This window comes from Episyrphus balteatus, chromosome 2, assembly GCF_945859705.1.
Source record: "Episyrphus balteatus chromosome 2, idEpiBalt1.1, whole genome shotgun sequence".
In the NCBI taxonomy this organism is placed as follows: domain Eukaryota; kingdom Metazoa; phylum Arthropoda; class Insecta; order Diptera; family Syrphidae; genus Episyrphus; species Episyrphus balteatus.
The window spans coordinates 47,387,220-47,408,252 of record NC_079135.1 but is presented as its reverse complement, the minus strand read 5'-3'; the positions used below and the strand labels follow the sequence as shown (position 1 = coordinate 47,408,252).

Below are 21,033 nucleotides of genomic sequence, written 5' to 3'. Positions count from 1 at the left end.
ACATATATTTCTGTTTTAAGTAACTTGTTTATCAATACGAACCAACATACATATAATTTTGACAAAATAACAACTTCTCAGAAAGCCAAAGAGCATTCATGATAATGTTCATGCTTTTTGGATAAGTAAAATTAAAAAAGATACAAAAAATGTTTCCATCAGAATCATTCAATCAACAAACGTACACCTGACCCACAGTCATTCAAAAATACAAAAAAAAAAAAAAATTTCGAATGTATTTATTCTGAATAAAAAGAGAAAAAAAAAAACAAAAAGGCAAAGTTGACAGACATCCCCAAATTATCCCGACATCAACCAATTCGACAGGAGAACAACCCAAAAAATACAAAACAAAAGATATGCCAACTGTCAAACTTTACGGAGAAATTCTCTATCTTTTGTACTATTCAGTAAAGAGACAATCGATTGTGAATCGAAAAGTGACAGCTTATGTCAAATGAAAATGAAAGAACAAAAAAAAAATAAATAAAGAATTTCTTTGGGGAAGATGAACGCCAACAATATGAATGCATTATCACACATTGTGTCGCGAAGCGACGCTCCATCCGATCCCTACGGCCTCAATTCGCCTCCGCATTCACACGTATGTTGGCTACATAATAACACCTCTTTTGCTTATTCACACATGGATCGCTACCCACACAAATCACTCTCGGTGCTATGTGTGTTCATTATGGCAGAAACTCATTCCATTCACATGAGTAGTTACATCACCCACTGCTGCCACTATATGAGGAGGCATCTGTGCGCCTTCTACTCGTCAGTTAGTCGTCGTCATGTGCCAGGCCAGGTATATAGTAGGCTCGAGGCAACGTAATGGTTTTTGCTCACATGGCTGCTTCCATCGCTACAACAACGTTGATGATGATGATGTTGTTGTTTGTATAGCAAATGGGATGCACAGGTGTAATCGAGTGATTCTTTATTTCAACAATTCAAATAATATGACACTTTGCATTGAGATTGCAGAACCATTCAATCGCAAAAAACCTACTTAGCAAAAAGAGGTTTCTAATTTATTGATAAAATTTGTATTGATTTCAAATTGCTGTTATTATTACCTAACAAACATTTTAAACTCAATTTTATTAATATGTGCAAGCTATTAAAATTTTTAATAGAAGAATAATTTTTCTTTTAATGATTCACACAAAATTAGGTTTGTGCATCAACTCTTTCGTTTATGCAGAGATAAATGGGGGAGACTGCTTTTAGAAGTTTTCCAAAGCCCAAACGGATTAAGAATATTAAATAAATTAAATCTTTTTCCTATTACTAATGGGAACTAGAGATTTTATTTGTATTATTATGTTGTTGGAATAAATGATGAAAGTAGAAAATAGGCAAACATTAATAAATTTATTTTTTCCTGCAATATTTACAACGAGGTTGCAAATTGTTTCAAATATGTAGCTAGATATTTAGATATCTACGTTATTTATTGTATATCTTATAAATTTATAAATGTTTTTGTCTGTATGTGAAATATATAGGTATTATTATTTTTCAGAATAGGTAGATCAGCGATATACCGCACCTTAGAAATGCTGATCAATCATATTAAAATTGTTAAAGAAATTGCGGCTTTTTATATTCTTTAACTTTTTGAGCTTCATAATTAATCATTAATTAATTTAATTTGTATTTACTGAATTGCACGACTTCGTTGCAACTTACTTGCTCTTAGGATAAAAATGCCTCCGATGTTTGATCTTATTATAAACCTATTTATAGGTAAATGATTGATCTTTTTTAATGCTTTTAAGCTCCTAACGAATAATGCCATTTATTTTCTTGCATTCCAAGGAATTTTTTGAATGTTTGTTCAATTCCAATAAACTAACAGAAAACTAAACAGAGCCTCCGAATATAGTCATTTAAAGTGGTTATATCTTCTATTAATAGCATATTATTCACGCCATCAAGATTAAAGTCTTTTAAAGTTTAGATGTTAGCAATAAATTAGGAAACAAAAAATAAAGGATTGTTTAAAGGAATTTCATAAATTCTCTCTCAAAGCAGACATTTTAAGAGCGCATCAGCAATGCAGTTGATAAACTGCAACAAAAGCTAAAGTCCGATAAAAATTTAAAATTTTTTTACGTTGTTTCAATTTTAATTTAAAGATGTTTCATGTTAGTTTTTTCAACATTAAATCTACGTTGACCATATTAAATTTTACGTTGCGTTTTTTTCCCTCATTCTTTTCAATGGTTTATATTAAATTTTTATTACCATCTATCGGCACTGTTCTCCAAACATTAGAAGTTAACGCGGTGTGTATTAGAATTTTCTATGCAATAAAGTTCACATCTGATTTTTTTTCAGAATTTGTTGCAAAATCTTGATTTAAAATTAAATTCTCTTAGTTAAATTGGATTAATTTAATTTTTCAATCACATTTTATATAAATAAAAACGATAATTTAATGTAGGTCACAATGTCAAATTCCAGAGCAAAAAAAAAAAAACCAATATAATTACCGCTGAGAATTGTTTTTATTTATAATTCCAGTAGCTATTATTTCTACAATTACAGAATAATAATAATAATTTCATTCAATTCCTAACCACAACAGATTAAGATTTCCCCTAATAAATATTTATCAAAACAACAACTATTAGAATGTATTCGAAACAAGAACCCCCATTGTCGTCCACGTTATGTTATGTTATGTTATTGTTAATTCCACGCAAATAAATAAATAATTTTTCAAGGTTTTGAACAAAGACTTAAATAAACTAAAATTAATAAATTGCAATCTCAACCTCGATCTATGAATGGATATTTTATATCTACTTTTGCCACTTTATTGTATATAAGGAAGTGATTTTATTATGGACCAGCAGAGAGCTTACATGGATCAATCATATAAAATCTAACCTACACCTCTTTGACTTGATTATATGCCTACATAATATTTCATGAATTGGATAAGTAATATTTTAATGACACTTAACATTGTCACTCTGTCAGATGAGTGAGTGAAAGAGGGAGTTACAAGATATGCCATTGACATTTTTAATTAACATAATTACGTGACACAAATGGCATTCAATTATTAATTATTATTATGGATTTGAAATTCACTGAGCGTTTGGTGTGCTTTGAAACACACAGTTATAAAATTAGGTATGTTGTTTAGCTTTTGGCGGCTACTATGCCAGAGTGGTTTTTTGGTAAACCAAAATAATATTTGGTTTTGTTTCTATATGAACTTTGCAAATATAAATTCATTTGTGGTCTCATTTCCGGCGTGATGGATGGTTAAAGGAACACAGGATACTAGAAATTGGAAGATAAACAACTCGTGGTTTGAATATTTAATTTTTGACAATGGTGCTGCTGACAGAATTGAGTCATCATTAGAATAGCTTTCAGTTCCATATCTAAGTTTTAAATTTATTTTTTTCTATCAAGTTTGGTCAAGGTTCCAAAAATTATGCCATATAAGCTGCAAGGTTTTTGGCATTTTCAACTTCCATATCGATTTCAATTTGATTACTTTCCGTACTAGGCCATGGACGGTACGTATAGCCAAAGCTAAAATTCCCGCTATCGATTTCAATATGTGTTCCAAAATCCTATGAATTACCAACACTTAGGCTTTTGATCCTTGAACTTATTCACCTTAATCACTGCCAGAACTTTTTTTCGGTGAGAAACTTACGAAAATCCATACTCTGCCTGCCACTCGACGAAGGCAATTCAAGCGTACAAATAAGAAATTATGGCCATCCGGAACTCTATGTCCGTTGTACCCTTGTCATCCACCTGAGGAATGATGACATAGATTCTATATCTTTACATTTGAGTCTGGTGATATACATAAATCTCAAGCTCAGACTTGGTATAGAATTTTTGTTTGTGTGTAAAAAAGTGACAACCACTCTACTCGATGGGGTTTTTTTTTAATGGAGGATTTTCTTGTATTTTCTCGTTTCCATTTCAAAATGCATCAGACAAGAGAAAATCCACACATCCTTTTGCTGTACGTTCATGTTGCCCACACATCCAATTGAATCTGACAGACGAAAACTTAACAACTCAACCTGTTTTAGCTATATTCTGAACGTTGACAGAGTAAAAGCCCACAAATTTTAGAACAACAACAACAACAAAAACTAAAACCTCACAACGCGGTTAGCCTACACACTTTTATCTCTCTTGAGAGTTCTATGTGAGATATAAAATGTTCTTCGTTGTGGTAGTGTAGTTTTTTTCTATTTATCACCATTTGACGATGAACGGTTGAATCATTTCCGAGTGTGTAACACAAAATTAAGGATTTCCTTCCTTTCTCTTTTTTGGAAAACAAAAAATATGGAAATGCATGTTGGTTTTGATGGTCGGCTAGGTGACAGATGCAAAAAGTGTGGTCTAATGTACTTTGTGTAAAGCTGTGTAAAACACTTGCAGGGCAGGATTGCCATATAAGTTTTATTATTAATTTAAATCTTGAATTCTATATGCGGAATTTTTTATGATCATTATTTTTCATCAAATCATCTTCCAAATTACTAGTTCAATTTTAACGTATTTTTTTATGCTATTACTTTGTTATTGTCTTAATATAAATCAAAAACAAAATTTTGAAAAAAATTTTTGGATTAAAAAAAAATTATTTTTTTTTTTTTTTTGACAATCAAATTTTCCAAAACGTGACATTGAATTTTTTTGAAATTTTGGTTTTACGTGTTGATTAACAGTTTCTATAAAATAGCACACCAAATTTATTTACTAATTTTTTTTTTTTCAAAAAATTATTAAAAAAAAAATTAAATTAAAAAACACGGCTATAACGATATTTATAAAAGAATTTAAACTGCATACCTTTTATTGGATCTCAATTTCATTTAAAAAGTTCTTTTTTACATGTGAAGAACGAATTTGAAGTTTTTTTTTTCCTTTACCAAAATTGTATTTTGACCAAAAAAACCAAAGGAAAAAAAGATTTTAATCTTATCCACTAATTTGAATTTTAACTCTAAATTGGTCAATAAAATCATCTTTAATAAAATTCTAAAACTTCAATAAAATATTGTATTTTCACTTGAACTAGGCAAATTTTACAATTATTATAAAAAGTCAATGGTATTCATTTTTGTCCATTTGCAATTTCATAAATGCTTCAACACAATCAACAAGACTTATTAAAGAAATAAGACTGTTTGAATTTTTCAACCCACAAATAACAAAATGTTAAGAAATAAAAACCCATTGAAATCATACCATATAGACTGATTGTGAGTGTAACCTGATTTTGTCAGTCTTTCAATATTCTATACTGCAAGAGGTCTTTCTATTTTCAAAAAGGAAACACATGTTTTCCTGCAACCAATCAACAAATATGCACAAAATATAGACAAAGAACAATTCATGTAACATCAATTTTGTCGAAAACTAGGAGCTCTTACAATCACTATAGTATAGTTGTTATTATGGGCTAACAATGCATAAGGTATATGTGTACAAGCTTATTTATTCCCTTTCACACAATTTCGCCAGGATCAAATAAATAAATGTTAGAATACACGTGGAGAACTTGAGTATACAATGTAGCTTCCTTTTAACCTATAAATGCTTGTTCTCAGAAAATTGTTACATTTTCATTTTAACATGACTTTCCGGAACCGAAAACCCAAAATAATAGACATATTGTAGGACAGGAGAGGTGTATTCTCTTTGCTCTTTCTACAAAACAAATACCAACATAATATCTAGGCAATTTGATTGGGAATGAAGGGCAGTTGATTATATGAACGGGAAAAAGGTATTTGCAAAATTTTGTTGAAAAGCAAAAACCCTTCACAAAGAGTTGACGTGTAGAACGAGAGAAATACGATTTGTTTAATTTGAAAAAGAGCTTTTCTCGGAAGGTTATAAATTCATATATAGTGCCTACTGCCAACCGTTTTGAAATTGAAATGTTGTCTTTGATATTTGTTTAATATTCAAACTAAAACTTTTTACCTGCTTGGAGAGTTAAAAAAATTAGGGAATACTGAATGACAAATGATAATTTCTCGGAAGATACAATTTAAATGCTTGGATAAATGATAAAAAAAAATTGTGAAACAGAAAATATTCCTTTAGTAAAATATGTACCTAAATGGAATTGGAAATGGAGCAGCTTAAACTTTTCAAAATATTAGGGTTTTCCAGACTTTCGTATTAAATAGAAAGTGAATTCTAAAGAAATTTTGTTCCTCTAATTTGAATTGCTTAAATCAATATTCGAAAAAATGTGAGCCAAAAACGTTTTCAATTTGAGACTTCACATCAAGGATTTGTTCTTCATAACTTTCCTATTTTATTATTGAAAAAATTAATACCAATCGATGCATTAAATAAAGCATCATCAAAACAAAACTTCTAATTTTTCTACTACATACCTTAAAAAGATGGAATTTAAATATTATAATTTCAATCTCATTGTTGAGTTCAAAAAAGACTAAACATGCTTTAATCCTGATTTTTCTTAAAGAGGTATCAACCCTCAACAATGTTAAGAACTACAATCAACAATTGGAAATTTTAGTTTTGTTCTTTAAATTCACATTGCTTCTTGGCAAAAGTTTGAAACACTTACGAAAGTAAAAAAAAAATCAATGAAAATAATAGAAATGAACTTCGTTAACCAAATTTTGAGGTTTAGTCCGCATTTTGATCACTCTTTTCCTAGTGTACCAAGGACACTCGTGGATCAGTCACCGATGACCGATTGTGGTAGAATACTTTGTAAGAGACATTAAAACTGTAAGAATAACTACTACCTGTACGAATAAAAGACTGCGTCGTTTTGGACTGGTAAACAACTAAAATCAATTCATTCTTATTTAAAAAGTTAAAAGGTTTTCAAATATGGTAATGCATAAGATAATGGTGTATTGTTCTATATTAAAAAAAATACAAAATCATTAAGAACAATTGTTGTTAGAAAGACCGAGACATAGAGAGATCCAAATGCACATGAATGTATCTTCATGAATGAATATTTTGGGAAAGCTTTGGGTATGGTTAGGTTAGGTTATGTGGGCTGACAGTTGATATTGTTACCGTCACACTTAGATCAATGTAGATCCCTTGTGATACCCTGAAGTATTGTAACTTCATGAAAAAAGTGTTAACCTATGAATGTTATGGTTGTTCGAGCCATTTGGAGGACTTGACAAAGTTCAGTAGGCTATTGCCTGAGAGTTCCGCTAGTTCTTCTAATTCATTAAAGAAGTAGTTTCCTAAGAATTTTTTCCTAGTGCGACAGAGTGCTGGGCAGTGACAGAGGAAGTGAACAGTGTTTTCCTGTTCGTCCTCATTACCGCAGCCTCTGCATAGATCATCCGTACAAAGCCCCATTTTCTTTTTGTGGTATCCTAGTAGGTTACGACCCGTTAAGACGCCTATTAGGGATCTTAAAGAAGGCTTACTAAGTAGTAAGATCTTATTTGATTTTTTCTCGTCGAAGTTCGGCCATAGTTTCCTGGTGTGACCGCAGGTTTCTAGGAGGTTCCATCTATCGTTGGTTTTTTGTGAAATCTTGTTGACGATATTTCGCCTTATTTCACATTGTGGGATTCTAATGTTAAGGTCTATGAGAGAGGGATCAAGCACTGAGCCCTCCCTTGCAAGCTCATCCGCTTTTTCGTTTCCGAACACATCACTGTGGCCGGGAACCCAGCAGAGTCTTACATTATGCTGCATACCAAGAACCCTAAGCTCTTCGCGACAGCAAGAAACAAGCTTAGACTTGATTAAGGTGGCAGAAATCGCTTTTATTGCCGCTTGGCTATCAATGAAAAAGGTGATGTCAGCAGGTGATATCGCCATCATGGATATTTGTTTAGCAGCATTTTTCACTGCCAATATCTCGGCTTGGAAGACACTGCTGTGATCGGGGAGCCTGAAAGAACTGGCAAGGTTGAGGTTTTCTGAGTAAAAACCTGCACCAACCCCAGTGTTCATTTTCGAACCATCGGTAAAGATGGCGATAGTCGACTCATTTGAGAAAGGTATACTGTTTTCCCAATCTTGTCTGTTAGGGAAACTGACATTAAAAGACTTGTTAAAGTCTAAGTAGGGGGTCATGTAATCTGTACTAACGTTGTAGCCAACGTAGTTAGAAAGGATCGTAGTATGGCCGTTTTGACTAGTATTCCAAATGTTGGTTTGACTGAGTCGTAGGGCGCTGTTCGCTGCCAATTCTTGTACAAATAGATCTAAGGGAGTGAGATTAAGGATTGCTTCCAGACCCGCGGTTGGAGTGGACCTCATCACCCCCGTAGTGCTAATGCATGCTGTTCTCTGTACTTTGGTTAGGGTCTTCAAGTTCGTGGATTTCTCCAGAGCTTGCCACCAGACTAAGCTGCCATAAGTCAGAATGGGTCTGACAATGGCGGTATACATCCACATGATTATTTTAGGATTTGGTCCCCAGTTTCTGCCAAGAATTCGATTGCATGAGTAAAGTGCAAACGTGGCTTTCTTATATCTTTCTTGAATGTTTGGACCCCAGTTAAGTTTCTTATCCAAGATCACTCCGAGATATTTCGCTTTATCCGAAATCTTAAGTGGGGTGCCATCAATTTTTGGCACTGCAAAAGGAGGAATTTTCCTTCTGTTTGTGAAAAGTACCATTTCTGTTTTAAGGGGGTTTACTTTGAGACCGCATCTCCTGGTCCAGTTACTGACCTTGGATAATGCGCTTTCTAATTGTTCGCTTACAGTGGTTAGGTATTTACCTGTCGCTAGAAGAGCTAGATCGTCTGCGTAGGCTATAACCTTGACACCGCTGTTATTCAGTTTGATGAGAATCTCATTCATCACCAAAATCCAAAGAAGAGGTGATAAAATACCGCCTTGCGGAGTTCCTCTAGATGCGTACATTTTTATATGTGACCCACCTAATTCACTATTTATTGGTCTGTTTTTCAACATGCACACGATCCATTTTATGACCGTGTCTTCTATTTTAAGATCAGTGAGTGCTTTTTCAATTGCACTATTATGAACATTATTGAATGCTCCTTCTATGTCTAGAAATGCTGCGAGGGTATATTCTTTAACCACAAGTGACTTTTCTATTGTTCTGACTGCACAGTGTAAGGCTGTTTCTACACTTCTACCTTTTGTGTATGCATGCTGAAAGGGTGATATAGTCTCCGGTCTTAAATAACTGCGGATATGTATATCGATTAATCTTTCAAGAGTTTTGAGTGTAAAAGAAGTTAGACTAATAGGTCTGAAATCTTTTGGTTCTGTGTAACTGGATTTACCAGCTTTAGGTATAAAGACAACTTTGACTTCACGCCATGTTTTAGGGATATATCCCAGTTGTAGGCTATTTTGGAATATTGAGATCAGGTATGGAATAATGAATTCACTACTTTTTTGCAGCATCAAGGGGAAGACGCCGTCTAGGCCTGGAGATTTATAAGGAGAGAAGGAGTTGATGGCCCAGATCAACTTTTCTTTCGTAATAATTTCTCTAGGAATTTCACAAAATGAGTGCAAAGAGTTTGTGGAAACATTTTCCAATTCAGAGTTACTACCTGGGAAGTGAGCTTGCACCAGGAGTTTTAAGCTGTCTTGACAAGATTCAGTCCATTGGTTATCAGGCCCTTTTAGGGAGCCTATAGGAGTGATTGTTTTGGAGAGGATCTTCCTTAGTCTTGCCGAATGATTTGTACATTCGATAGTACTACAAAAGTTTCTCCAAGAACATCGTTTGGCTCGTTGAGTTTCTGTCTTAAATTTTCTTTGACTGGTTTTGTAGGATTCCCAATCACTTTCAGCTCTAGTGCGTTTAGCACGATTGAAAAGTTTTCTAGTTTCTTTTCTTATGTTACTGAGCTCAACTGTCCACCAGGGTGGTTTGTTGTTTTTCTTCGTCGCGGTAATAAGAGGACAACTTTTGTCCAATGCATCGCGTAGAATTCCTGTGAATTCCTCTGTCAGTTTATCAAGACTATTTGTGTCTAGGTTATTGTCATTGTTTAAGTGACTAATGTTTTTTACTAATTCCCTATTGAAGACATGCCAATCGGTACGCCTATTATTCCTAAAAGGTTTAATGTGCCGGGCAGCATCAGGGACGTAGAATTCTATTAAGCGATGGTCGGAAAAAGAGATTTCATCTAAAACCTTCCATTGTTCTAATTGGCAAGTATCTGAATTACTCGTCAAGGTGATATCAAGAACTTCTTCCCGTGTTTTTGTAACAAAAGTTGGGGTGTTGCCTCTATTAGCCACGAGCAAGTTTTTCTCGATAATAAATTCAAAAAGGGACTCGCCCCTGGTATTAGTATCAGTGCTACCCCATTGCATATGGTGTGAGTTAGAATCACAACCTAAAATAATATCAAATTTATTCTTACTTGCAAAAGATACCAACGTTTCAGTGATATCTGCTGGTGGTCCTACTGTACCGTCATACGGCATATAAGTAGACGAGAGGATGAGCATTGGGAGCCCATCTCGCTCCAATCTTACCGTGGTCTGGTCAGTGTTGCTGTAAGTAGTTAGAAGAAAAAGATTAAACTGTTTCTTAGCTACTATGCATGTTCTAGGGTTACTATTTTGACTGTCAAGATTTGACTTATACAGCTGTAGTTCTTTAGATTGTAGACCCTTGATATTTCCTCTTACAACCCAGGGTTCCTGTATCAGGGCTACGTCGTATTGTCTACTCTCCATGAGGTAGACAAGGTTAGCGGTTGCGGCTTTACTATGATGAAGATTGATTTGTAAGATTTTCAATTCCATTTATATAATAAAAAGCTTTGGGTATAGGAACATTATTAATCCAAAATAATATTCAATAAATATTTAAAGTACGTTTCAAGCAGTAATATTGCTATGCATTTTGAAAATGAAAAAATAAACTTACCATTCTGAAAATTAGGAGAAGTTGAAAATGTTTGTTTCAAGATGTTGAAAAACTTCTTCTTATGAGAAATTCTCGCTTTTATTCTTATAGAAACACGGAATAGTTCTATCGCATAAAAATTTCTTGGCAGTCCTCCAGGAATATTTATCACTATTTTGAATCGTTTAATAAATCATCTTAAATTACTTTTTAAAGAGCAAAGAATACGTACAATGTACTTATTTAAAATTTAGGATGTGCGCATTGGAATGCTGGAACTCCTTTCGAAAGCTTTTTTAATGAAATTATTGTATTTGAAATAATTTGTATTTGATCAAAATATCAAATCTTGAAGTTTATTTATTTTTTTTTTTTTTCTCAAAAACTAAGTTAAAGAAGTAATAAGTAAAATGATCCGGCTCCGCGAAATTAGGCCCCAGGAAATAAGGCCCCAAAAGAAAAAATGAAATAAGGCCCCAAATTGGGGTATTTTTTCATAATGAAAATATGCCCCAGTGAAACAAGGCCCCATCGAAATGAAAAAATGCCCCAAAAATAAATGAAATAAAGCCCCAACTTGTTTTGAACTTTTTTAGAAAAATGAAATAAGACCCCAATTTTTCTTTTTCATAATTAATTTATTTTTGGTAATGAAATATCACCCCAAACCAACAGAACCATCTTTATGGACGGAACTTTTAAAATTGTTCCTCAAGGATGTTTCAAACTGTTGTTGTGTTTTTTTTTTGGTTATTCTGTTACTTATTAATGCTTTTTTTCAATGATCCCTGATGGTTTTTTACATTGAAAGGCATTTGTTTGCAGTGCAGCACGATGTTTACATTGAAAAGCATTAGAAAGTAACAGAATAGCTGAAAAAATCGCGCGATTTTTCAGCTATTCTGTTACTTTCTAATGCTTTCCAATGTAAACATCGTACTGCAAACCATCAGGGAGTAACAGAATAGCTGCAAGAAATCGCGCGATTTCTTGTAGCTATTCTGTTACTGCCTGATGGTTTACTACACAGTCTTAACATGGAAAGGCATTAGTTTGCAGCACGATCTTAACATTGAAAAGCATTATTAAATAACAGAATAGCTGAAAAAATCGCGCGATTTTTTCAGCTATTCTGTTATTTAATAATGCTTTTCAATGTAAAGATCGTGCTGCAAACGAATGCCTTTCAATTTCTTGCTGCTTTTCTGTTACTCCCTGTTGGTTTGCAGCAATACTTTACATTGTAAAGCTAATGCTTTACGCGCGATTTTTTCAGCTATTCTGTTACTTACTAATGCTTTTCAATGTAAAGATATTGCTGCAAACCAACAGGGAGTCCACAATATGCGATACTTTGCCAATTCTGGGTCCTTGATAAGCGGAATTTTACAACAGTTTTTTTTGAAAGATAATTTAGTATAGCATTTTTATGTAAATTATGAAATATGAAATAAAGTCCCAAATTGTTTTTAAAATAAAATAAAAGTAAGCCCCAAAATAAGTGTTGGGGTCTAATTTCATGGGGGCCTTATTTCGTTATGAAATTATGCCCCAAAAACAAAATGAAAAAAGACCCCAAAAAATGAAATAACACCCCAAAATTTGAGAAATTTGGTTGTTGTTGTTTTGTGTGTATTTTTTTGGGGCCTTATTTCATTTTTTTATTGGGGCCTTATTTCCTGGGGCCTAATTTCGCGGAGCCAAATGACCCGAATGATTTTACAAATATTGAGTCTTTACCATATATCTTTATTAGAGTGCGCCTTATTTTCAAACTTTTGAAATTACATTCTCCCACCCCGACCATGAAAAAAATGTTGAAATACGACACTTTATATAAATCTACTGTTTGTTTTTGAATCTAAGTTAGCAATTTATTATTTTGTTTTTCTTGTCAATAATTTTCTATTTTAATTTTCACTTCTTGTTAAACTGCGAATTGAGTTGGATTGTTTCTTTATATTAAATAAACTTAATTATATTTATTGTTATTATCTGGAATTGGTTTTAATTCAATAAGAGAAGTCAACAGGTTATGGGCCCAGATATGGAAGACAATAAATATAGAATTCATCTGTTCGATGGTACCAATTTCAATAATTGGAAATTTCGGTTGTATTTTGACTCTCAAGTGCCCGAAAGGAGGAGACATGGAAGAGCATCTTTTGAGGTTTGACAAATTGGTTCGGGATTTGCAATCAGCAGGTGTTACCATGGAAAAAGTTGATGTTATTTGTCATCTTTTATTAACAATGCCCCCTTCTTTTGAGACGTTTGTAACTACCTTAGAAGCTATGGATGTTGAAAAACTGACTATAGAGTTCGTTAAAAGCCGAATCCTTGATGAAGCGAAATAGAAGACAAATTCAGAAGTTCAGCATAGCGATTCCGTAGCAATGTATTCGAAAACCAAACTCAAATGCTATAAGTGTGGAAAACTTGGGCACAAGCAAGAGTGGAAGATGGCAAAACCAAAATCAACATGTTGCCAAAGCAAAAGTGAGTACCACTGATGCCGAAAAATTTATGTTAGTTGCACATTCAGGAATGGGCCTGAAAGCTGAGTCTAAAAACTGTTTAAGTTTCTATCTGGATTCCGATGCGACAGATCATATGGTAAACAATGAAAGCTATTTGACAAAATGTAAAGTTTTAGACAGTCCGATCCAAATATCAGTCGCAAAGAACGGAATTTACTTGATGGCGTCGAAAGTTGGAACAGTCTCAGGAAGCTTATCAGCAAATGGAAAGAAAACTGCTGGGGTTATCGAAGACGTACAGGACGTACGTTAAAGATTTATCTTGTAATTTGCTTTCAATTCGAAAACTGGAAGCCAAAGTTTTATGAAAACGGAAAGGCAACTCTTTGGAATGGCGAAAATCTTCTAACGGAAGCTGTTAGTAATGGAAAATTGTATGAGCTGTCTAAAGAAGTAGATGAAACCCGGTTTGCTGGAATTAGTGCTGGAAAAAGTATCTCGTTTGCGTGTTGACAATGGTGGTGAATATTCTTCAAACAACTTCAAGAAATTCTGTGTGGAGCAAGGAATTAGAATAGAATACACTGTCCCATACACACCAGAGCAAAATGGTGTGGCCGAAAGATACAATCGTGTTATTATGGAAAAGGCCAGGACAATCCTATTAGATGCGAAAGTCGAAAAATATTTATGGGGAGAAGCAGTTGTAATGTCTGTGTTCTTGTCAAATAGAAGCTGTACGCGGGCATTTCAAAACAGGGAAGAGAAGAATGTCACACCTGCAGAGTTATGGTACGGTAGAAGACCAAACTTGAGAAATTTACGTATTTTTGGAAGTGCAGTGTACGTTCACATTCCTGGTCAGCTTCGTACTAAACTTGATTCAAAATCATTTAAATGCATTATGGTGGGATATGCGCCAAATGGTTATCGGTTGTGGAACTCAGTTTCCAAGAAAATAGTGACAGCAAGAGACGTCATTTTCAATGAAAAATCTGGGGTCGAATTACCGCACACGATTACGATCATACGTTAACGTTTTGTTTATTGCTCTCTCTATTTAATTTGTAGAAGAAGATAGGGACACATAGCAACCATACGTTAACGAACGTATGCCGTAGTTCGACCCCTGAAAAGCCTTTGAAGTCCGACCAAATTATACCGATTGTTTGGGAACAATCAAGCATATCTCATGAAGATGAAGATGAAACCGATCTCGAAGTTATATCCGAAGCAGGAGGGGAAAGTCAAGAATGTGATTTAAATTATGAAGAATGTTTGGAAACCGAAGATGTAAAAGAATCAGATGAGAACCCAAGTGATGCAAATGAACGTCTTAAGGCTTGGCCACACCGAAGGGTACATGCGGTAGCGGTACTGGTTATTGTATGAAAAAAATTCCACATCTGAACGTTGTTTCAGAAAAACCGATAAAGTTTAGAAAATTAGCCTGGTTAGCCCAAATAATTAAAACAAACCAGCCTATGACCTAGGTGGTAACACACACAAGTTGTTGTTGTTCATTCAAAACCTTCAAACTATTTTAGTTTAAATCTTCACCTGAAAAATCCGTTTCTATTTAAATTTTCTAGTTCCCTGGAATTTTCTACCTGAACAAAATCTGTATTGCCTGGTCTAGAACAGTATTGAACATAATTTTACAGCTTTCGTGATTAGGAGTTTATGATAAGGATTTTTCAGCTGTTCGTTAAAAAAAAGTGCGTAATGGCTCTATCTCGTTTAAGTTCTGATCTAGAAAACATTGTTTATGCCATCAAATTTAAAAAATACCTTTTTTTTAGAAGGACATTGTAGTATTAGAAAAGAATAGATATAGATACCTTGTTACCTGAGCTTGTAAGTAAAAGTTTAATACAAAAAATTAAGAATATAAAAAGTTGATCATTATTTGCAGATTGGAAATAGAAGTTTTTTGCTATATTATGGACAAACCCCTTTTCATGACGAATCTACCTCAGTCTTGACGAAACATCAGAGTTCTCGCCTACAATACATACAGGGCCGGTCTTAGGGGGGGCAGCCTGGGCCGTCGCCCAGGGGCGCCAAAGGCGGCCCGAACTTTTACAAAAGTCTATATAAATAACGAAGTCTTTCCAATCGATGTTTTATTTATTGTTACTTTCACAAAGGCGCCCCAATTTTTTTCTATTTTACTTTTTCAAAGCCGCTCTTAATTTTTTGTCCTAAGCTTTTTGAAGAATAAAGGCGCCTAAAAATTTTGGGTTGATTTGTTTGGCTGCCGGAAGGACAATGGTGTCCAAAATCTTCGTTCATCTTTGAAGAACAAGGCGCCCCAATTTCTTTTGAAAGACTAAAGCAATCCTAATTTTCCTCCAACCAATTTAATTCTTGCAAAAGCGCCCTTATGTATAAATCACTAAATCATAGCTGGTAATATGGAGATGGAGTGTGTTTCTTTATTTTTTCCGGATATGGAAAAGAATAGACCGACGAGACAAAATAGTTTATGGAAAATATCCAGACTGTAATAATAATAATGAGTAAAGAACTGTACCGAAAAGAATATCAATCAGCTCTCAGCTGTACAGTCATATTTATGTGTCAACAAAATTAATATGTACCTATTCACGAAATGGGTTATTTGTAAAATATTTTACTTTAAAAGACTAAATAAGTGCAGATTTAAATAATTGCAAATAGGTGCAACGTAAGCATTATTTAACTTTCGGTATTTTTCCAATTCTTGAAAAATTGACAGCTTCTCCATTTCTCATAAAAACTACGTTTTGTGTGTGAGAATACAAAAATACGATTGGCCGTCCGGAAGTGACCGAAATTATTCAGAAGCCTGCTGAAAGCTTTTTATTCTCCTAGTGATAAAACAAAAAAAATTTATTTGATTTTTTACCAAAAAACTTTTAAATATCAGAATTGGGTGGAAACTATTCAAATTTTTTTATTGGGTTTCAAAATGAGTGAATCATTGAGTGATTCCAATCTAAAACGACATTAATGTAGTTAAAAGTTTTTGAATAAATATTGTTCAAATAAAACCAACTGTATACCTACTAGAACTACTCTTCAAATGTGTTAAGTCAATTAAGCTAGTGTACTTTAATAAACTTCACTTTGTTACATAAATGCATTAACAAGTATATGAGAGGTAAGACATAATCTGCTATTGCTTTTTTTCGTGGTTTTAAAAAATTGTTTTAAAATGAATTTTTTTTTGTTGAGAGGCTCCACTTGCAATCTTGCCCAAGGCCGCCGGTAGTGCTTAAACCGGCACTGAATTCATACCTACTTTGAAAATAGTTTCGAGAATCCTTAACCATAAGAAAATTCGTATTCTCTCTTAAAAATTCTCATTTATTAGTTTAAGGAAGCTAATAAGTTTGGACATGCGCCTACTTTTTATTTAAGAAGAATTTCCATAAGTTTCACGTTTCTCAGTTTATATCTATACATTTTTGTATTCCTCAATTTTGTATCATATTCATAGGTCTTTCAACAAAGCTAACTTTTTTTTTATCAAACTAATAAACATACAATGATTACAAGTTTCGATTACGACAACATGATGACATTACCAGATGCAGCAGTTTACATTCAAAACAAATATCGATTGAAATTAAAAGTAGATATCTACCTAATTAACATTCGATAGTAAGCAAAAAGACTCTTCTTTTGAAATTGACAAAAAGCACAAAAAACACATATTTGCGCAACTTCAATATGCACCATCGCTCATTCATTACATTCTCTAATGAGTCGAATGCAAACATTTCAGCGTGTAAATACAATTTATCTGACATTATGGGTTATATGTCATCAGAGTTTTATACCTATACCTCTACTTTGTATACGTAGATAGACAATAGTCTAAAGTTGAAATTATTTGAACAAGACGAAATGAAATGGAAACCTAAGATATCTATATACTACTTTGCATTTTGAGATGTTTGAAGTCATGCGAACAAAGCATTCTCGTCTCTCATCACACAAGTCTCAATGTCTTTTATGTTCAAATAGAATCGAGTAGGTTGAAGATAGAAGATACCCCGATATGAGGGTAACAACAAAATACATACTTTACCCCCGCACTGAAAACATGACTATGATGAGTTTCTTATATGCCACCAAAATACCAAAAAAAAAAAAAAACTAGACAACAAAGAAACCGCATTTCGACATTCATCGACAACGACGATGGCATTCATCGAAATCCTCGAAATATTCCTTTCCACCATATTCGACGGAACATCAGTTGTCAGCACTTTTCATCGCATCTTCATCAAAAAACTGACATCACATCATTCTGATGATATGTCGCATGAAGCCGCAGTTCCCCATATCACAAGTATTGAGTGTCGAACGAAAAAGCAAGATAAATAAAAGTATCATCATTCTACACGCTTAAAATCGAAGCGAAAATATTGCAAAAACAGCCTCAAGGTGCCAATGACGGTGATGGTTGCATATCGACGGAGAAGTCAAGAGAAGCTCCATTCAATTAATTTTTCCAAATACCTGTTACCAAAAGGAAGTTTGGGAGCTGAAAAAAGTATCTATCGCGTAACCGGTAACGACGACCGACACGAACAAAAACGTCAACTCCATCATTAGAGAGATGATACTTTAGAGCTCATAGAGTTTCGTAATGATGACACAATTCTCTAGGAATCTCCCCCTGCTTTGGCAGAAACATTCGTCGCATATCTGCTAGAATGACACATCTTTAGATAGACTCTCTAGACATACACGAATATCATCCACAAAACAGGTATTGGTCGTTTAGATAGATGTGTATTGTGTACGTTATGGTATATTGTAAAGTTGAAAAGCCAGTTGTTGGCTTGTTTTGTATTTTTGTGTTTAGTGTAGCGTGCTTGATTGCGCCAAGTGCACTTATTCATTCAAGTGCATTCGCAATGCCACTCCTCTTCCGCCCCTTCTCAGATGCCAAATGCATTCTGTATATGTAGGTACATCTGCTGCAGCAGCATTTGATGAATGCATTCAGAGATAGATATTTAAAGTTTGTATAACTTAAGTAAGCTCTATAGGTTGGTACTGGTGCTGGTACTGGTGCTGGTGCTGTTGCTGCACCTTGCACTTCAACGCTATACAAGACACACAACATACACATACAACACACAACCGATTCAATTGAATTTTTACATCTTGTCATTTGTATTCTAGGTGAAGCATTCATTGAGGTTTTTTCTTTTAATTTTTTTTTTTCTTTCCTATCAATATTATACTAGTGATGTTGAAAATTTGAATGTATATTGGTTGGAGGATGTAGAAAAGAAAAAGAAGAAGAAGTTCATGATGATTGCATTTTGAGTGTGGCGCACGAGATGATAATTATTTCAAGTACGAGGTTACTACTGGTGAAACTGCAATCCAGCTCGAAGGACCAATTTTTTGTTTTAACTTTGATATTCATTACTGATGAGTTCAATAATGTTTAGTTGTATAGTTGGGTGATTATAGTTTTTTTTTTCATTGAGAAATTTCACTTTTTTAAAGATTTACTTCAATGATTTTAGTTTATGTTAGACTTGTAGATGGTAAATTGAGTGAAAATAGAAAAAGTCAAGATGTTCTTGCATAATGAGATTGGTTTCTTTTTAAATGAGTTATTCAATGAGCAAATTTTGATGATGAAATGTGTTTTTAGTTTGACTTCATTTTTTTCGCCACTTGCTTGCAAAATGTAAAAATGCGGTTCTTTTAAATTCTTATAAAAAGTATTTCCAAATTAAAATATGTATTAGGTACTAGCTTAGTAAAATTGTCATTTGTTTTTCTATTAACTAGAAGGATAAACTTTCAATTTCCATTGCACGAATTCCCATAAGATTGCATGAGTTTCCAAAACTTTGAAGCCGTTTTTCTCAAATCTACAATTTTGCAGATTTGTGGTTTTGGCTTTGTGTCCACGATATGTATTTATGAGCCAATGAATAATCTCAGTTTTCGACCTCAATTTGAAACTTGCAACCCGCGAGTTTAAGGCTAAAAGTCTTTGGGAATTATTTGAAAATACATTTTAAACGAAATTAAAAAACCTGTAATCTGTAATTGGCTATTTTGGGCTAGTTACAGATTTTACTGACTCTTCAAAAAAAAAAAAAAACACCCTTTCACCTAATTTTTTTTATGAAAACTGTCTATTCTTGCTTTCTATCCCAAATTCAATGTTTTTTACCAAATCTCATTAGGGTGACCCATCATTTTTGTTTTCACTCAAAAAAACACCCTTTTAACCATGATATTCCTATAGACACTTTTGATTCTTGTTTATTATCTCAAAAGTAATATAATTTCTGAGTTTCAATAGGGTACCACTATTATTACTTATTTTTTCCAATATATGTATACCCACATTTTCTCTACACCTAAAAAAAAAACACCCTTTCACATGAAAAAAATGTATAAATTTATTTTATTCGTAATTCCCATTAGTGAGGCGGCTTAGCATTAAAAAAGAGTTCAATCGTGCACTTTGTGATAAAAGCATGAAATTAACATCGTTGGTAGTACTCAATTTAAGAGTTATTTTGAGATATTGGGCCACCTTGTATTCCATTCGGAAGGGTAGATACAAGACTTTTTCTGTGTTGCACTCGATTTGTTGCATATCGTAGTATAGGCAATGAAATATTGTATTAATATGATACATGATTTCGAGGTATTTTCTAACGCCCGATCGAATAAAATCAATACCAAAATGTCTCGACCATCATGTAAAAAGTTATTGGACTCTTTATGAATTGTCTTTTACTCAAAGAGCAAGAGTCAAAATATTATCAAGTACTCCTTGAAAAAAAGTGGTAGGTTGATAAAATTTCGTGTGGACGTTTCATATACCATAAAAAAAAATAATAAAATATGTTCATCAAAAAATTTCAGGTCAAATTGTGTTTTTTTAGCGAGAAAGAACACTTTTGAAATGGTACCATTGCAGCACATAGAAAATTTTTGCATTTTTTTTGAACCGCATATATATTTTATACATCGTATGAGAATCAAAAATAGTCAAAAAATGAATTATATTTACCATGGAATGTTGAATTTTCATGCAAAACTTAAATAGCTTGCTTTTATTTTTTATTAAATTTTCACATAAATTAATATTTTGAAGGAGTGAGGTGCAAAAGTAAAAGTATGAAAAATAATTGTGCAGTTTGTGATAAAAGGATCAAATTTACATGACGGTCCAGGCATATTGCTATTGGTTTTATTCGATCGGGCGTTAAAAATTTCCTCGAAATCATGTATTATATTAATAAAAAGGTTTCATCAGCTATACTATGATATGCAACAATGCGGGTGCAACATAGGAAATCTCTTGTATCTACGCTCCTGGATGGAATACAAAGTGGCCCAATATCTCAAAATAACTCTAATATTGAGTAATACCCATGATATAAATTTCATGCTTATATCACAAACTGCACGATTTAGATGCTAAGCCGCCTCACTACATAGGAAAGACTACATTTTTAATAAATTTTTGTAAAGGTACCTCTTATACCACTAATTTTATCGGACTTATCGCAGATTTCTCTTAATTCCCCCCCCCCCCCCCCAAAAAAAAAACACCCATTCACCAAAAATATTTTTAAGAACTTTATGAATCCTTTTTCCTTGCTTTATCTAAAACCTACATCCCAA

The 21,033-nt window shown here is 33.5% G+C and overlaps 1 protein-coding gene across 4 annotated transcripts in view; it reads right to left on the bottom strand.

Annotated features, from left to right (window-relative positions):
* The window catches only part of LOC129912613 (uncharacterized), a 146,058-nt gene that overhangs the window by 110,669 nt on the left and 14,356 nt on the right, over positions 1 to 21,033 (bottom strand). For 2 of the 4 annotated variants that reach the window (XM_055990919.1, XM_055990917.1), the window contains exon 1: positions 10,907 to 11,182. The exons of the other annotated variants lie outside the window; for them this stretch is intronic. The gene's annotated coding sequence lies outside the window, so the exon portion shown is untranslated. Of the gene's footprint in view, positions 1 to 10,906; positions 11,183 to 21,033 lie in introns of those variants that run through there. 4 annotated transcript variants of the gene reach the window in all.